This window comes from Rhinopithecus bieti, unplaced genomic scaffold, assembly GCF_001698545.2.
Source record: "Rhinopithecus bieti isolate Rb0 unplaced genomic scaffold, ASM169854v2 scaffold_13348, whole genome shotgun sequence".
In the NCBI taxonomy this organism is placed as follows: Eukaryota; Metazoa; Chordata; class Mammalia; order Primates; family Cercopithecidae; genus Rhinopithecus; species Rhinopithecus bieti.
Window position 1 is genome coordinate 4,563,025 of NW_016808764.1, and position 14,026 is coordinate 4,577,050.

General features: G+C 37.9%; 1 long non-coding RNA gene across 1 annotated transcript in view; it reads left to right on the forward strand.

The window, feature by feature from the left end:
- LOC108538828 (uncharacterized) overlaps positions 1-14,026 on the forward strand; it is a 209,292-nt gene that overhangs the window by 27,383 nt on the left and 167,883 nt on the right. The window contains exons 3-4 of the long non-coding RNA XR_001888198.1: positions 205-353; positions 894-1,031. This is a non-coding gene — a long non-coding RNA (uncharacterized LOC108538828). The remainder of the gene's footprint in view (positions 1-204; positions 354-893; positions 1,032-14,026) is intronic.

Consider the following 14,026-nt stretch of genomic DNA (forward strand, 5'->3'; position numbering starts at 1 on the left):
CTCTGATTCATTTGATATTGGGAAATCAAGGTGGAAAACAAGAAGTTGTAGCAAGAGCATTTAGTAGACTGATACTGTTTGATGTCCGTGCATCCCTTCCAAGGCCTAAGAATTCTCTCATTGAAACTCCTAGAATTCAGGGGTATCAGAGAAAGGTTGGTTCTCAGTCTATATCTCAAAAATCCCTCTATTCCTGTGACATAGGGCTGAAAACAATGATGTTGCCATTCATCCTTTCATGTATTCATTATGGTCTATAGCTGAGAAGGGCTATTTGGGGTTTGCTTTGGCTGATGCTAGAAGAAGAAAACCAAGAAGAAGCCTCTCTAGGAAAACTTGCAGTAAGGAGAGTGGTAAAATGTTAAGTCTAAAGAGAACCAAGGAAATTACCTGGTCCAACCTCTTCATTTTACAAGTGGGAAAACTTGTAGAAAGTTGCTTAATCTTTCTGGTTCTGAGGCACACAGTTCATTTATTCTGATCATATGAAGAGTGCTCACAGATGCCCTTGTTAGCAGTCCAAATCCTGCACGATTTCTCTTAAGAGCCTGTTGGACTTACATTTAAAATCTGTGTTTACCAATATGAACCAGATTTGTGACCTTAGTTACATTTTAAATATTTGCAAACTGATAGTGTAGAAAGTTAAACAATTTGCCTAGTATGTAGAGTGTGCTCTGTGGATTTGATGGGTTCCCTATGTGCGTAGATAAGAGATCATCTTGCAAAGCCCTTGGTACAATGTGTGGCACCACAATACATGGTACTTGATGAATGAGGGCTAATAACAACATTATGATAATTATTGCTATTATTACTTGTCCATTTTGTGCTACGGTAGCATAATACCACAGACTGGATAATTTATAAAGAACTTGAATATTTTCTCACAGGTCTGGAGAATGGGAAGAGCAAGACCAAGATATTCAGTTGCTTGGTGAGAGCTGCTCTCTGCTTCCAAGATGGCACCTTGTTGCTGCATCCTCCAATGGGAAGGAATTCTGGGTCCTCACATGACAGAAGGTGGAAAGGTAAGTGCACTGAATGCTGCATGAAGCCTCTTTTATAGTCCCATTCTTGAGGGAGCATGTCTCCATGACCCAATCACCCCTTAAGTGCTTCACCTCTTAATACTATCACATTAGCAGCCCTTGAATTTTGAAGAAGACATATTCAAACCATAGCACTGCTGCTATTATTAGCTTGGTGCAAAAGTAACTGTGGTTTTTACCATTGAAAGTGTCACAGATGATAAATTCCTCTTCAAAAAGTGTTAGTTCCCTGTTCTTTGTTTCTTAAGACCAACTTTTTTGTACTTCCTTGTCTCTTAACTACCTGTTAAACAATGCTTCTCTCCTTTGCTGTGCCCAGACAAGTCCAGACATGCCTTCCTGCCCAGTAACGGGCAGCCTCTACCCTCCCACCTAATTGACCCTATTCAGTTTTAAACCTTAGCCAATCAGGTTAGCTTAGATTGTGCGTCCAACCCCAGCCAATGGGGAAAAGACACAAAGGTAAGAACCAATTGCGTTACAGATAAAAACCCTTGCCCTGCCCCGCTGGGTGTGCTCTTGTGATCATGAGTGATGTGGGCAGCACCCTTCTGCATAAGTAAATTTCCTTGCTGAGGAATTTTTTTGCCAAAGTTCTGGTTTTCTTTGCACCACCGAGCACTTGTTTCTAACAAAAGTAATGACAAAAACAATTACTTTTGCACCAGCCTAATACATAAAAATATCAGCTGCTCCTCTTCAGTGTCTCAACTTCCATCAGTAATCTGCTTTTAAAGTTCCTTCCTTGTATTGCCTTCCCCCACACACTTGGGTTATATTTCTTCAGCACAACCCCCTATCCTGAGCTGCATTTTGCCTCTTTCTGAAGTCACTGCTGTGTGTGCCCCCATAATCAGCTGCCAAACCTCTGTATTTCCTTGTGCTTGCAATTTCTGTACATTAGATGCTAAATTGCTGTCATGAGAAAGTGGCAAGTGACAGTTTGTCACATTTAACCATTTTAAAACTCACTCTACCAAAACAAACAAAGCATAGAGAAATGGTTTGAAGATCAAAAGAAACGTGTGTGTATATATAGTTGGTGTTGATTCAAGTCAGAGGATTAAGTGAGTTAATGCTAAGGAAGTAATCAGCTTCAGTTAATGAGAGTGATTATCTAGGAAAATAGAACTGTCACTATTGCTTGCCATGTAAAACAGTAGATTTATTGTTTTTGGATGCTAACTACTTTAACAGAAATATCATTCGTTTATACTGAGATGTTCCCCAAAGCTGACCTTTCATTAATGAAAATAAAACCCTTCAGGATTGTCAACTTGTTATCTTCCTATCCCTGGAACCCTTCTGAGAGTTTTCTGATTGAGGTCTAAGGGATTGCTGGGTGCTCACTTTCTGTGATGAGCTGCCTCTTGTAATTTCACTTGCGTCTCAGAAACAGGGTGGAAGGCCTGAGGTTGTGCCCCAGGTCTGCTTCGGTGTCATCTTAAGATCTGATCTTGAAAGATTCTGTAGAATAGGGAATCTTAGAGGTAAAAATCTTAGATTTGCAAAGCCAAAAGTAAAGCTGCATTATGTGGTGGGAAAGTCATTCAGCTCTTTACCTTCTCTTCCCTCCTTTTACAGTCAAACTGATTTACAACATTTTCTTGACTTTATCTCCTGTCCCTTCCTCCTCAGTTGGCTCCAATTTGGCTCCTGTCCACTTCTTTACCAAAGAGCTCTCTTTAAAATTATTCGTGATCTCTCTGTAACTAAGTGAAATAAATATTTTTACCCTTTCTCTTACTTGACCTGTCAACAGTATTTTCCCCCCAAGACTGAGATCTAAATCTTCCTGGAGAAGGCTCAGCTGTGGCTTATGATACAGAAGTGGTTTTCTGAGATGCAGCACCAGAGACTCTTGCTGAGAGCCCTGGTAGAAATCTGTCCTCTGAGGTGCCAGGGAAATAGTCCAAGGCAGATGGCTTCATTCAGATTTAATTTCAAAGTTGCTTAGTAGTCTACCAGAGGAAGCTACTGGGAATATTGCTGACCCCCTTATTTTGCAGAATGGCACTACAAGAGTTGTCCACTGCAGGTACTTTTTGGGGGACAATGCTCAAGCTAGGGGAAAATACTCTTTCTTCCTCCAGTTTTCATCCAGAGCCCTCTAATGACAAATATATGGCTCTAACTGGCAAATAATTACAGAATTCATCTACATTGTTGCAGAACAAGCAATAAAGGGTGTGTTTGGATGGGAAAAGCAACACATTGTTAAGAAACACATTGACCTAGTCAACTCTGAGTTTGGGATTCTCTCAATCAGTTGTCACACAGAAATTGTATTTTGAAATCTCCAAGGACCTGTCATATTAATTTATTCAGGAATATATACATGAACTTTCTCCTCAAATTGGCCCCTCTTCAGCTTCACTATCTGTTTTTTTGAAGCCAGAAACTTAGAAATAAACCTTAACATTTCCTTCTTGTTATATATCCAAAACACCATGAACTCTTGACTATTTAATCTCTTAACTCCTACTGAGATCTCTCCATCTAGGTTTCTATCTCCAGCACTGGGTATAGGCCTAGTGTATAATAGACAACCAATAAGAATTTGATGAATTAATAAAGCTTTATATGGTAGACTAAATTATGCCCCCTCCAAGGTAGATGTGTCTTGTTCCCTAAGAACTGTGAGTATTACTGTAGAAGAAAGAGTTTGACATTGTCTAGAGAAAAGTTTGGCCTCTGCCTTTGGCTTTTGGGAGATAATCTATTTCATACCTGCTAGGAGTATGTGTTTTCACGGCAGAAGCTGGGCCATAGCAGATCTTAGGGTAGAACCATCCATACCTGACAGTCAAAAAGTAGAGGCAGACCATGCAAGAAATACCAGTCATGTGACTAAAGATGGGGACTTTTGTTCTTGATATCAAATGATCTGAAGACTGAGTTTAACCCTATGGGCAATCACTCACTCATTCGATCAATCATACCTATGTAATGACACCAAAGTTAGGGTATCTGTGAATACCAAAAATACTGGACACTAAAATTCTGGATATCAAAATTGGTGTGAGCTTGCCTAGTTGGCAATACTCCATGTATATTATTACACATCAATGTCAGGAGGGTAATGTGTCCTGAGGACAATAGAAACTTCCTCTTTGGAAACTTTCCAGATTCTGCCCTGTGTGTCTTTTCCTTTGGCTGATTTAACGATATATTTTCTCTGGAATAATCCAAAACTGTGAGTATAATAGCCTTCAATAAATTATGTAAGTCTTTCTAGCTAATTGTTGAAACTGAAAGTTTCAACTTTTGGAGCTCCCCACCCCAAACTTGTAGTTGGTGTCATTCTGTGAGGATTATACTTTCAGACCTTATGGTTTGGCTAATTCTGGCAGTTAACATTTTAGATACGGTTAAAGATCTTGATCTGCAGAGATAATCCTGAAATATCCAGGGGGATTCTAAGTTGAATTAAATATATCCTTATATGAATAAGGCAGAGGAAGATTTGATACATACCAAAAAGAAGGCAATGGGATCTCTCACTGTTGATTCTTTCCTGGCTCTTCATTTGGTATTTTGCTTACAGTCAGTCTTTTCCATGTACTGTGTCTCCTTTTCTCTCCACCTTTGATAACTCCCCATGCCTTTGTGGAAAGCTCTCATTTCTCTCTTTAGGCTTTGCCTATTTCTTTCTCACACTTTTTCCTTTGAGTTGCCAGTCTTGCTCATCCACTCTTTGAGTTTCCCAAGCTTTATTTAGAAAGTGAGTACAAATAAAACTGCTTCAGAGCTCAGGCAACGTAGGCGAGTTTTGCCTTTTGAAAAATTTTGTAGCTGAGTGATAAATCAAAATTATTATGGAGTGTTGACAGACTGTTAACTAACGCCTCACTGGGGAAGTTTTCACAAGGACTGCTGAACATAAGAGAGTAAATGCTTAATGACCTTTGTAGTTAAAATAAGTTAGCAAACAGCAACAATGCATAAGAGCTATGGTGGTTACGTAAGAGGTGGTAATTGGAATAAAGCCTGTCACTGAGAATAGACTGTCACCTGATACAGAATCAGGACTCCCAGAGTGGGCCGAGTACTGGAGATCCAAGTAGGTGGGCAGCAAGAGGGTGTCTGGCAACTGGTCCCAGGACTAGGGCTTGTTAGCCAGAGAGCCAGTGGATCCTTCTCTTTTAGTAATCAGTTCCCTGTTTTCACGTAATGGCTACTAGCACTAGAGTGTAATATTTCATTAAATAAACAGGAAGGACTCAGTTACTAGTTTGGGGTATAGAATAAGTGGTAGAGACTTCACCAAACAATTTACTGGCACTGCTAGGCACAAAGATATATGATATTTCCCAGTCTTTCCACACTTCCACACAGTATGGGAAGAAATAGTTCATGCCACTTCCACTTTTGCCGTTGAAGTCATCCCACACATCATACATATCCTCCACTCTTTTTCTCCATTGGATGGTGTATTGGACACTTCTTTAAAGAGAGCAAATGGTAGAGCCATAAGACGGAAGAAGCTTGAGTCTCCACCAATCTCTCTTTCTTTCTCTCTCTCATTTATTTGCCCTTCAAGATCTAAACTCGACTTAATAAATACTCCCCAACTTTACCAAACATTTAAAGCAAAATAAATATCTGTAATTATGTGGAACATGACCACACTTAAAAAAATTAAACCAATTATAAAATACTTTTGTAAACCCAGGTTTTAATTCTCCAATGCAGATACAAGGCTCCTGAAAAATGAGACATAGGATGACTGCTTACAGCTCTTAGGGCCTAGCACAAAACAAGACATCAATCTTATAATTTCTGAATTCCTCTCAATGCATGACATTGAATAGATTTTGAGTTGAAATAAATGCAGACAAATTAAATTGGCATACAATGATGTAAGCTGCTGCTCCAAGGATGAATACCAATGTTAACTTTACCCCCTTATCCTCAGCTCTGGATTGCTTTCTGCCTCTATATAATTTATGTATGAAATTTCTGACGTTAAAAGGGGAGATTACAAAACTTGAAATAACCATAAAACTCACTTTCTTTGGTGAAAAGTTGCTTTGAGCTTCAACTCAGGGGAAAACACTCATGAAAAATAGTACTCCTGGCCTTCCCATTATTATTAAATCATCATCCTTATATATCTTACCACATCTGACCAACACCAGAGGGCTTTCATGCCTGTTCTTTCCCATTTCCACTGAATGCAAGCCAGTCTCTTAATTGTGCACATGAGTGAATATGTAAGTGATGCCATGGGTTCTACACCATTCTGAGAAGCCGTGAGTTCTTCACCTTTCTGAGAAGCAGTCATGGCATATACATTTTCCATAAAAAAACTGCCACAGTGCAATTAAAGGAGAAATAAATCTTACTGTCTTGATGACAGCCTGTGAAACTGAAACCATGTAGTATAGATTTCTCTGAGAAAATAGAAACTTATATTCTTTGACAGTGTAATTATTATGCTCTGTCAAATTACTTTGCTTTTTTCATAAAAATCACTTAATACTTCATGCAGATATTACTTTTGCCATCAAATATCACTTTGGGGAAAGTTAATAATTTAGAAACTTTTATATTTAAAAATGGCAAATCCAATAGATACATGCAATGCCATAACCAGATGGTCCTCCCTCCTTGAAACTTTTGTGTGACTGCTTCTGCCTCAAAGTAAGGCTCCAGAGAGAACAATTAATTGGGTTGCACATTAAGGAGACTCTGTCTTGTATTTGGAGGTCAGAGTGTCGATAACATTAGTGGAAATAGCTTAAAAGGGTCTTGTGACTTTTATTTAGAAGAGAGACATTTCCGCTTTAGTAATAATTTTGTCTTTTCCTTTATGACATTTTTACTGAAAGATCTCATTTTTTCAAAGTCTGTAGTTTCCAAACTGGTGTTTGCTGGTAAGCAAAATGCATTTTTATCTTTATGGCAGGAATTATAGTAATAATGATAATTTTATCTGGCATTGACGAAATGATTACTACATGCCTGACACTCATCTAGGTTTTTTACACATATTATCTTACTTAATTTCTTTAACAACATGAGAAAGTTTATGTCATTATCCCATTTTATAGATGAGAAAATAGAAGTGCAGTGATATTAAATAACTTTGCCAAGGTCGTGAAATTATTCTGTCCCACTGTGAATTTGTATCCAGGTGGTCTGAGTCAAAAGCAACTATTGGCTGCATAAATGTCTTATTTTGAGAAGTATCTATTCATGTCCTTTGCCCACTTTTTGATGGGGTTGTTTGTTTTTTTCTTGTACACATGAAAAAATGCTCATCATCACTAGCTATCAGAGAAATGCAAATCAAAACCACAATGAGATACCATCTCACACCAGTTAGAATGGCAATCAGTAAAAGTCAGGAAACAACAGGTGCTGGAGAGGATGTGGAGAAATAGGAACACTTTAACACTGTTGCTGGGACTGTAAACTAGTTCAACCATTATGGAAAACAGTATGGCGATTCCTCAAGGAAGTAAAAGTAGAAATACCATTTGACCCAGCCATACCATTACTGGGTATATACCCAAAGGAGTATAAATCATGCTGCTTTAAAGACACATGCACACGTATGTTTATTGTGGCACTATTCACAATAGCAAAGACTTGGAACCAACCCAAATGTCCATCAATGACAGGCTGGATTAAGAAAATGTGGCACATATACACCATGGAATACTATGCAGCCATAAAAAAGGATGAGTTTGTGTCCTTTGTAGGGACATGGATGCAGCTGAAAACCATCATTCTCAGCAAACTATCACAAGAACAGAAAACCAAACACCACATGTTCTCACTCACAGGTGGAAACTGAACAATGAGATCACTTGGACACAGGAAGGGGAACATCACACACTGGGGTCTGTTGTGGTGTGGGGGAAGGGGGGACACCACACCAACATGGCACACGTTGCAGCACACCAACATGGCACATGTATACATGTGTAACAAACCTGTACATTGTGCACATGTACCCTAGAACATAAAGGATAAAAACAAACAAACAAACAAACAAACAAAACAATTGTAGTCACCACGCTTACTGCTTTCCCATAATAGCTATCAATTATGGAGTGTTTACTCTTGAGCACATTCCACTTTTTTTTTCCTTTTTCTAAAATTGTACTTTTAAGTTTTTGGATACATGTGCAGAACATGTTACATAGGTATACACGTGCCATAGTGATTTGCTGCACACATCAACCCATCATCTACGTTAGGTATTTCTCCTAATGCTATCCCTCCCCTAGCCCTCCACCCCCGAAAGGCCCCAGTGTGTGATGTTCCCCTCCCTGTGTCCACGTGTTCTCATTGTTCATCTCCCACTTATGAGTGAGAATATGTGGTGTTTGGTTTTCTGTTCCTGTGGCAGTTTGCTACCTGTGCTAGTTTGCTGAGAATGATGGTTTCCAGCTTCATCCATGTCCCTGCAAAGGACATGAACTCATTCTTTTTTATGGCTGCATAGTATTACCTCGTGTGTATGTGCCACATATTCTTTATCCAGTCTATCATTGATGGGCATTTGGATTAGTTCCAAATCTTTGCTATTGTGAACAGTGCTGCAATAAACATACGTGTGCATGTGTCTTTATAGTAGGATGATTTATTCAACTACAAACAAATGTAAATAAATAATGGGACCCAGCAATCCACTTACTGTGTATATACCCAAAGGATTAGAAATCATTCTACTATAAAGACACTTCTTCTTTTCTATTTGAAACTTGCAACAAATGAGACACAGTGCAAATCAAACTGCAGTGAGATACAGTGGAAGTTTATGTGTATTTCAACATCTAATGTTCTAGTAGTATAAAGACAAATTTAAATTTATCTTATTAAATTTAAGATAAATTTATCTTAAATTTTTGAATGCTAGATTGCTTATCTTAATGCCCTTTTTGGTGATCACTGTAGAAGTGGAAGCATCCACTATCTAGGAAATATATATAAATGAATTATTTGGCATGTTTTTCAAATGTATTTGTGGTGATTATATTGCATTGGGCTCTTCTATCTTCAGTAAAAGAAGAAACACTTCAGGTAAGCATTTTAGTTAACTCTCTCCATACTCAGGACATAGATATATCATTTCTGTTAAGGCACAAATGTGGGAAGCCCATCTGAGGCATTAAGGAGAGATCATTGGCCTCATAGGAGTGACTTATGATTGATTACAGTGCAGATGGGTCTGTGAGAAGTTGAAGTCAGAAACAATACTCAAGAAACCCTAATGCCTAATGTTCTCCCAGCAATAACTAACACTCATAGAGTCCAGTGGTCTTTTTTTTTTTTGTGGTGGTATCAGATAAATTTTTTTTATTATTATACTTTAAGTTCTAGGGTACATGTGCATAACCTGCAGTTTTGTTACATGTGTATACTTGTGCCATGTTGGTGTGCTGCACCCATCAAATTGTCAGCACCCATCAACTTGTCATTTTAATCAGGTATAACTCCCAATGCAATCCCTCCCACCTCCTCCCTCCCCATAATAGGCCCTGGTGTGTGATGTTCCCCTTCCTGAGTCCAAGTGATCTCATTGTTCAGTTTCCACCTATGAGTGAGAACATGCGGTGTTTGGTTTTCTGTTCTTGTGATAGTTTGCTGAGAATGATGGTTTCCAGCTGCATCTATGTCCCTACAAGGACACAAACTCATCCTTTTTTATGGCTGCATAGTATTCCATGGTGTATATGTGCCACATTTTCTTAATCCAGTCTGTCACTGATGGAATTTGGGTTGATTCCAAGTCTTTGCTATTGTGAATAGTGCCACAATGAACATACGTGTGCATGTGTCTTTATAGCAGCATGATTTATAATCCTTTGGGTATATACCCAGTAATGGGATGGCTGGGTCAAATGGTACTTCTAGTTCTAGATCCTTGAGGAATCGCCATACTGTTTTCCATAATGGTTGAACTAGTTTACAATCCCACCAACAGTGTAAAAGTGTTCCTATTTCTCCACATCCTCTCCAGCACCTGTTGTTTCCTGACTTTTTAATGATTGCCATTCTAACTGGTGTGAGATGGTATCTCATTGTGGTTTTGATTTGCATTTCTCTGATGGCCAGTGATGATGAGCATTTTTTCATGTGTCTGTTGGCTGTATGAATGTCTTCTTTTGAGAAATGTCTGTTCATATCCTTTGCCCACTTTTTGATGGGGTTGTTTGTTTTTTTCTTGTAAATTTGTTTGAGTTCTTTGTAGATTCTGGATATTAGCCCTTTGTCAGATGAGTAGATTGCAAAAATTTTCTCCCATTCTGTAGGTTGCCTGTTCACTCTGATGGTAGTTTCTTTTGCTGTGCAGAAGCTCTTTAGTTTAATTAGATCGGAGTCCAGTGATCTTTTGATGATCAACTCATCAATACATTTTTATATAATAAAATATCCTGATTATTTTCCCTGTTCTCTTTTCTTGACTGGAGTATAGGTCTGAAACGGAGAGAGGTGTGGTGATGTATAGAGAGATTATCTCTTTTCTGAATGACCCTAAACATTTCAGTCATTCTCGAACCACTGCCAGTAGATTCTTAGGCACCTTTAGTTAGAGTAACCGTTTCTTTTGTTATCATAGGAGCCTGGCTAGTTGGTGATTTTCTAAAAATCATGCTACATTTTGAAGCTATTTCTACCCAGTCTTCCTTCCTTCCTTCTCTCCTTTCACAGGTGTCAGACCTTCATTGTGGTTTGAAGGTTCTCTTCACCTACTCCCATTGTCTCTTTTTGTCTTTTGCAGGTGTTTCCTCCAATAAATCTCTTACAAAACTCACCCCATGTTGGCATGTGCTTCTCAGAGGACCAAAACTAACTTATGTCAGCTCAGATACTTGAATGATTACAACTGTCACTTGAGCAACATTATCTTTTGTCCTCAAATTAGAGTTTGCATTTTTCCTTTAATGATAGGCACCACATTCATAATTGATTATGTGTAGGCTAGCATCCGTCACTCATTTAAAGCCTTTAAAAATGGAAACCACTGGGCCCATTAACGTGTTGTCCACCCTCCTTTTTCTACCTATCTCCCACCAGTCAGCAATGAAGTCATCTATACTCTTTCCTTTGTAGTTACACTCAGATCTATTTTGAGACTTGCTAGGTGACTAAAAAAAAAAATTCCTTCTAAGGCTTAGTTCCTTCCTATCTGAAATATGGCATCAAGTGACTATAGTTAGTAATAATGTATTGCATACTTTAGTAAATCTTAAGTATTCTTATCCTCCCACACACACATATACAACGTAACTCTGTGAGGTGATGGATGTGTTAATTAACTTGATTGTGGTAACAATTTTACAATGTACACATATATCAAAACACTATGATATAGATCTTAAATACATTCTTACTTATCAACTATACCTCAATAAAGCTGGGGAAAAAGAATCATATATGACAAACTATATAAAACACTTAGCACTAATGATAGCACTTTTAAAGAGTTCAACAAATATCTGTTGCTGTTACTAATAATATTAAGACAGTTCTAGCTTTCAACATACAGACCTTCAAAATGTCATAACTATAGAAGTGTAAAGGTGGTTAAACCCTTCAGAAATCAGCTGATGAAACTGAGAACATACAAATTCTTGATGACAGACTTACAGCTGTATATGATGTGAGAGAAGTAGAAAGAGTAAGCACCAGTTTTGTCTTAGTCCAGTCATAACTCGGTGTTGCATAAATGTGTTGCTGAGAATCCATCCAAATCAGATTTCCCCTCAAAATTCTTTATAAGCCCCTATTGAAAATGAGCATATAGACCTATAAAACCAATTCTAATTAGCGTTTTTATTCTTTGCTAATAAAACTTGAAACTTTCATTTGATTAAGTAAAACTCTTTATAACCTTTTTTTAAAATCCTCCTTTAAAAGCCATTTTATATGTTCTAAGTAAAATAATTACTGACTTATAAAAAATGTATTCCTAATTCCACAATTACTTTATTAAAAATTGCTATCTCAATAATGCTTAGTCTGAGATTTGCCTATGAAATAAATTACTTTATTTAATGTGTACTGTAATTTTCTCTCAAATAATTACTTAGGAGTTGTAGAGAAAAGTGATGTGGGCTGAGAAATTCTAGTGTATAATTTTGGACCTGATCTCCATGGCACAAATTAGGTAATACTGAACATTGATTGCTATGAAATGAAGCTAAGTCCATTGCTCAAGTGCTGGGACATGTGTGTGTGTGTGTGTGTGTATACATATGTGCTCACATGTGCACATTTGTGTGTGTGTACAATTTTTCTTGTCATCTGTCAGTTGATACTTCGGTTGCCTTCACATTTTAGCTATGGTGAATAAGGGCGATGGGATCATAAATGTAGAAACATCTCAACTATCTTTTTTAGACCCTATTGTCAATTATTTGGGGTATATACCCAGAAGTGGAATTATTGGATTACATGGTAATTCCAGTTTTAATTTTTTGAGGAAATGCCACACTATTTCACACAGAAGCTGTGCTATTTTACATTCCAACCAATACTGCACAAGGATTCCCATTTCTCCAAATACTTGTCAGTACTTTTTATTTTATTTTGTTTATAGTAGCCATCCTAATGACTTTAAAATGATATCTTATTGTAGCTTTGATTAGCGTTTCCCTAATGATTGGTAATGTTGAACATCTTTTCATGTGCGTTTTGGCCATTTGTGGATCTCTATTAGAGAAATGTCTATTCAAGCTTTTTGCCCATTTTTGCACTCAGTTCTTGTTTTGTGGTTGAGTTTTAGAAGTTTTCTCTGTATTCTGGATATTAATCTTTTATCAGATATATAATTAGTAAATAGTTTCTCCCATTCAGAAGATTATTTACTCTTTAGATAGTGTATTTTGATGCACATTTTAAAAAGCATTTCATGAAGGCCAATTTGTCTTCTTTTTTGTTGTCATTATTCCTGAATGTGTGGTGTCATATCCAAGAAATCATTGCCAAATCTAATGTAATGAAGCTTTTGGCCTATGTTTTTAAAAGAATGTTATAGTTTAAGGTCTTATATTTAGGTCATGAATGTGTTTTGAGTTAATATTTGTATATGGTGTTAGGTAATTACAAAGAACGGAATGTTTCTGTCCCCTCAAAATTTACATGTTGAAACCCTAAATCCCAATGTGAGAATATTTAGAGGAGAGGCCTTTTAAAAGTAATTAGGCATGACAGTGGAGTCATCATGAGTTAGTATCTTTATTAAGAATCAAACAAACAAGCAAGAAGCTAACTAGTTCTCTTTTTATCATGTGTGGATACAATAACTTTGTAGCCTGCAACCTGAAAGAGGGCCCTCACCAGAAGCCAACCATGCTAGCTATTTGATCGCAGACTTCCAGCCTCCAGTAAAATGAGAAGAAAATTTATATTGTTTATAAGCCACCCAGTTTGTGGCACTTTGTTGGAGCAGCCCAAACTGACGAAGACAGTAAGAATCCAACTTCAATCTCTTGAATTGAAATAATCAGCTTTCCCGGCACTATTTATTGAAAAGACTGTTGTATTCCTAGGAAATGATCTTGACACGCTTGTTGAAAATCATGTGACCATACCTGCAAGTGTTTTTTTCTTGAATCACTAAATGTTTTGGTTACTATAGCTTCAGAGTAACTTTTGAAATCGGGAAGTATGAGCCCTCAAGCTTTGTTCTCCTTTATCAAATTGTTTTAGCTAGTCAGAGTTCCTTGAGATCTCATATGAACTTCAGAGCCTGTAATCCCAGCACTTTGGGAGGCCGAGACGGGCGGATCACGAGGTCAGGAGATCGAGACCATCCTGGCTAACACGGTGAAACCCCGTCTCTACTAAAAAAATACAAAAAATTAGCCGGGTGAGATGGCGGGCGCCTGTAGTCCCAGCTACTTGGGAGGCTGAGGCGAGAGAATGGCGTAAACCCGGGAGGCGGAGCTTGCAGTGAGCTGAGATCCGGCCACTGCACTCCAGCCTGGGCGACAGAGCGAGACTCCGTCTCA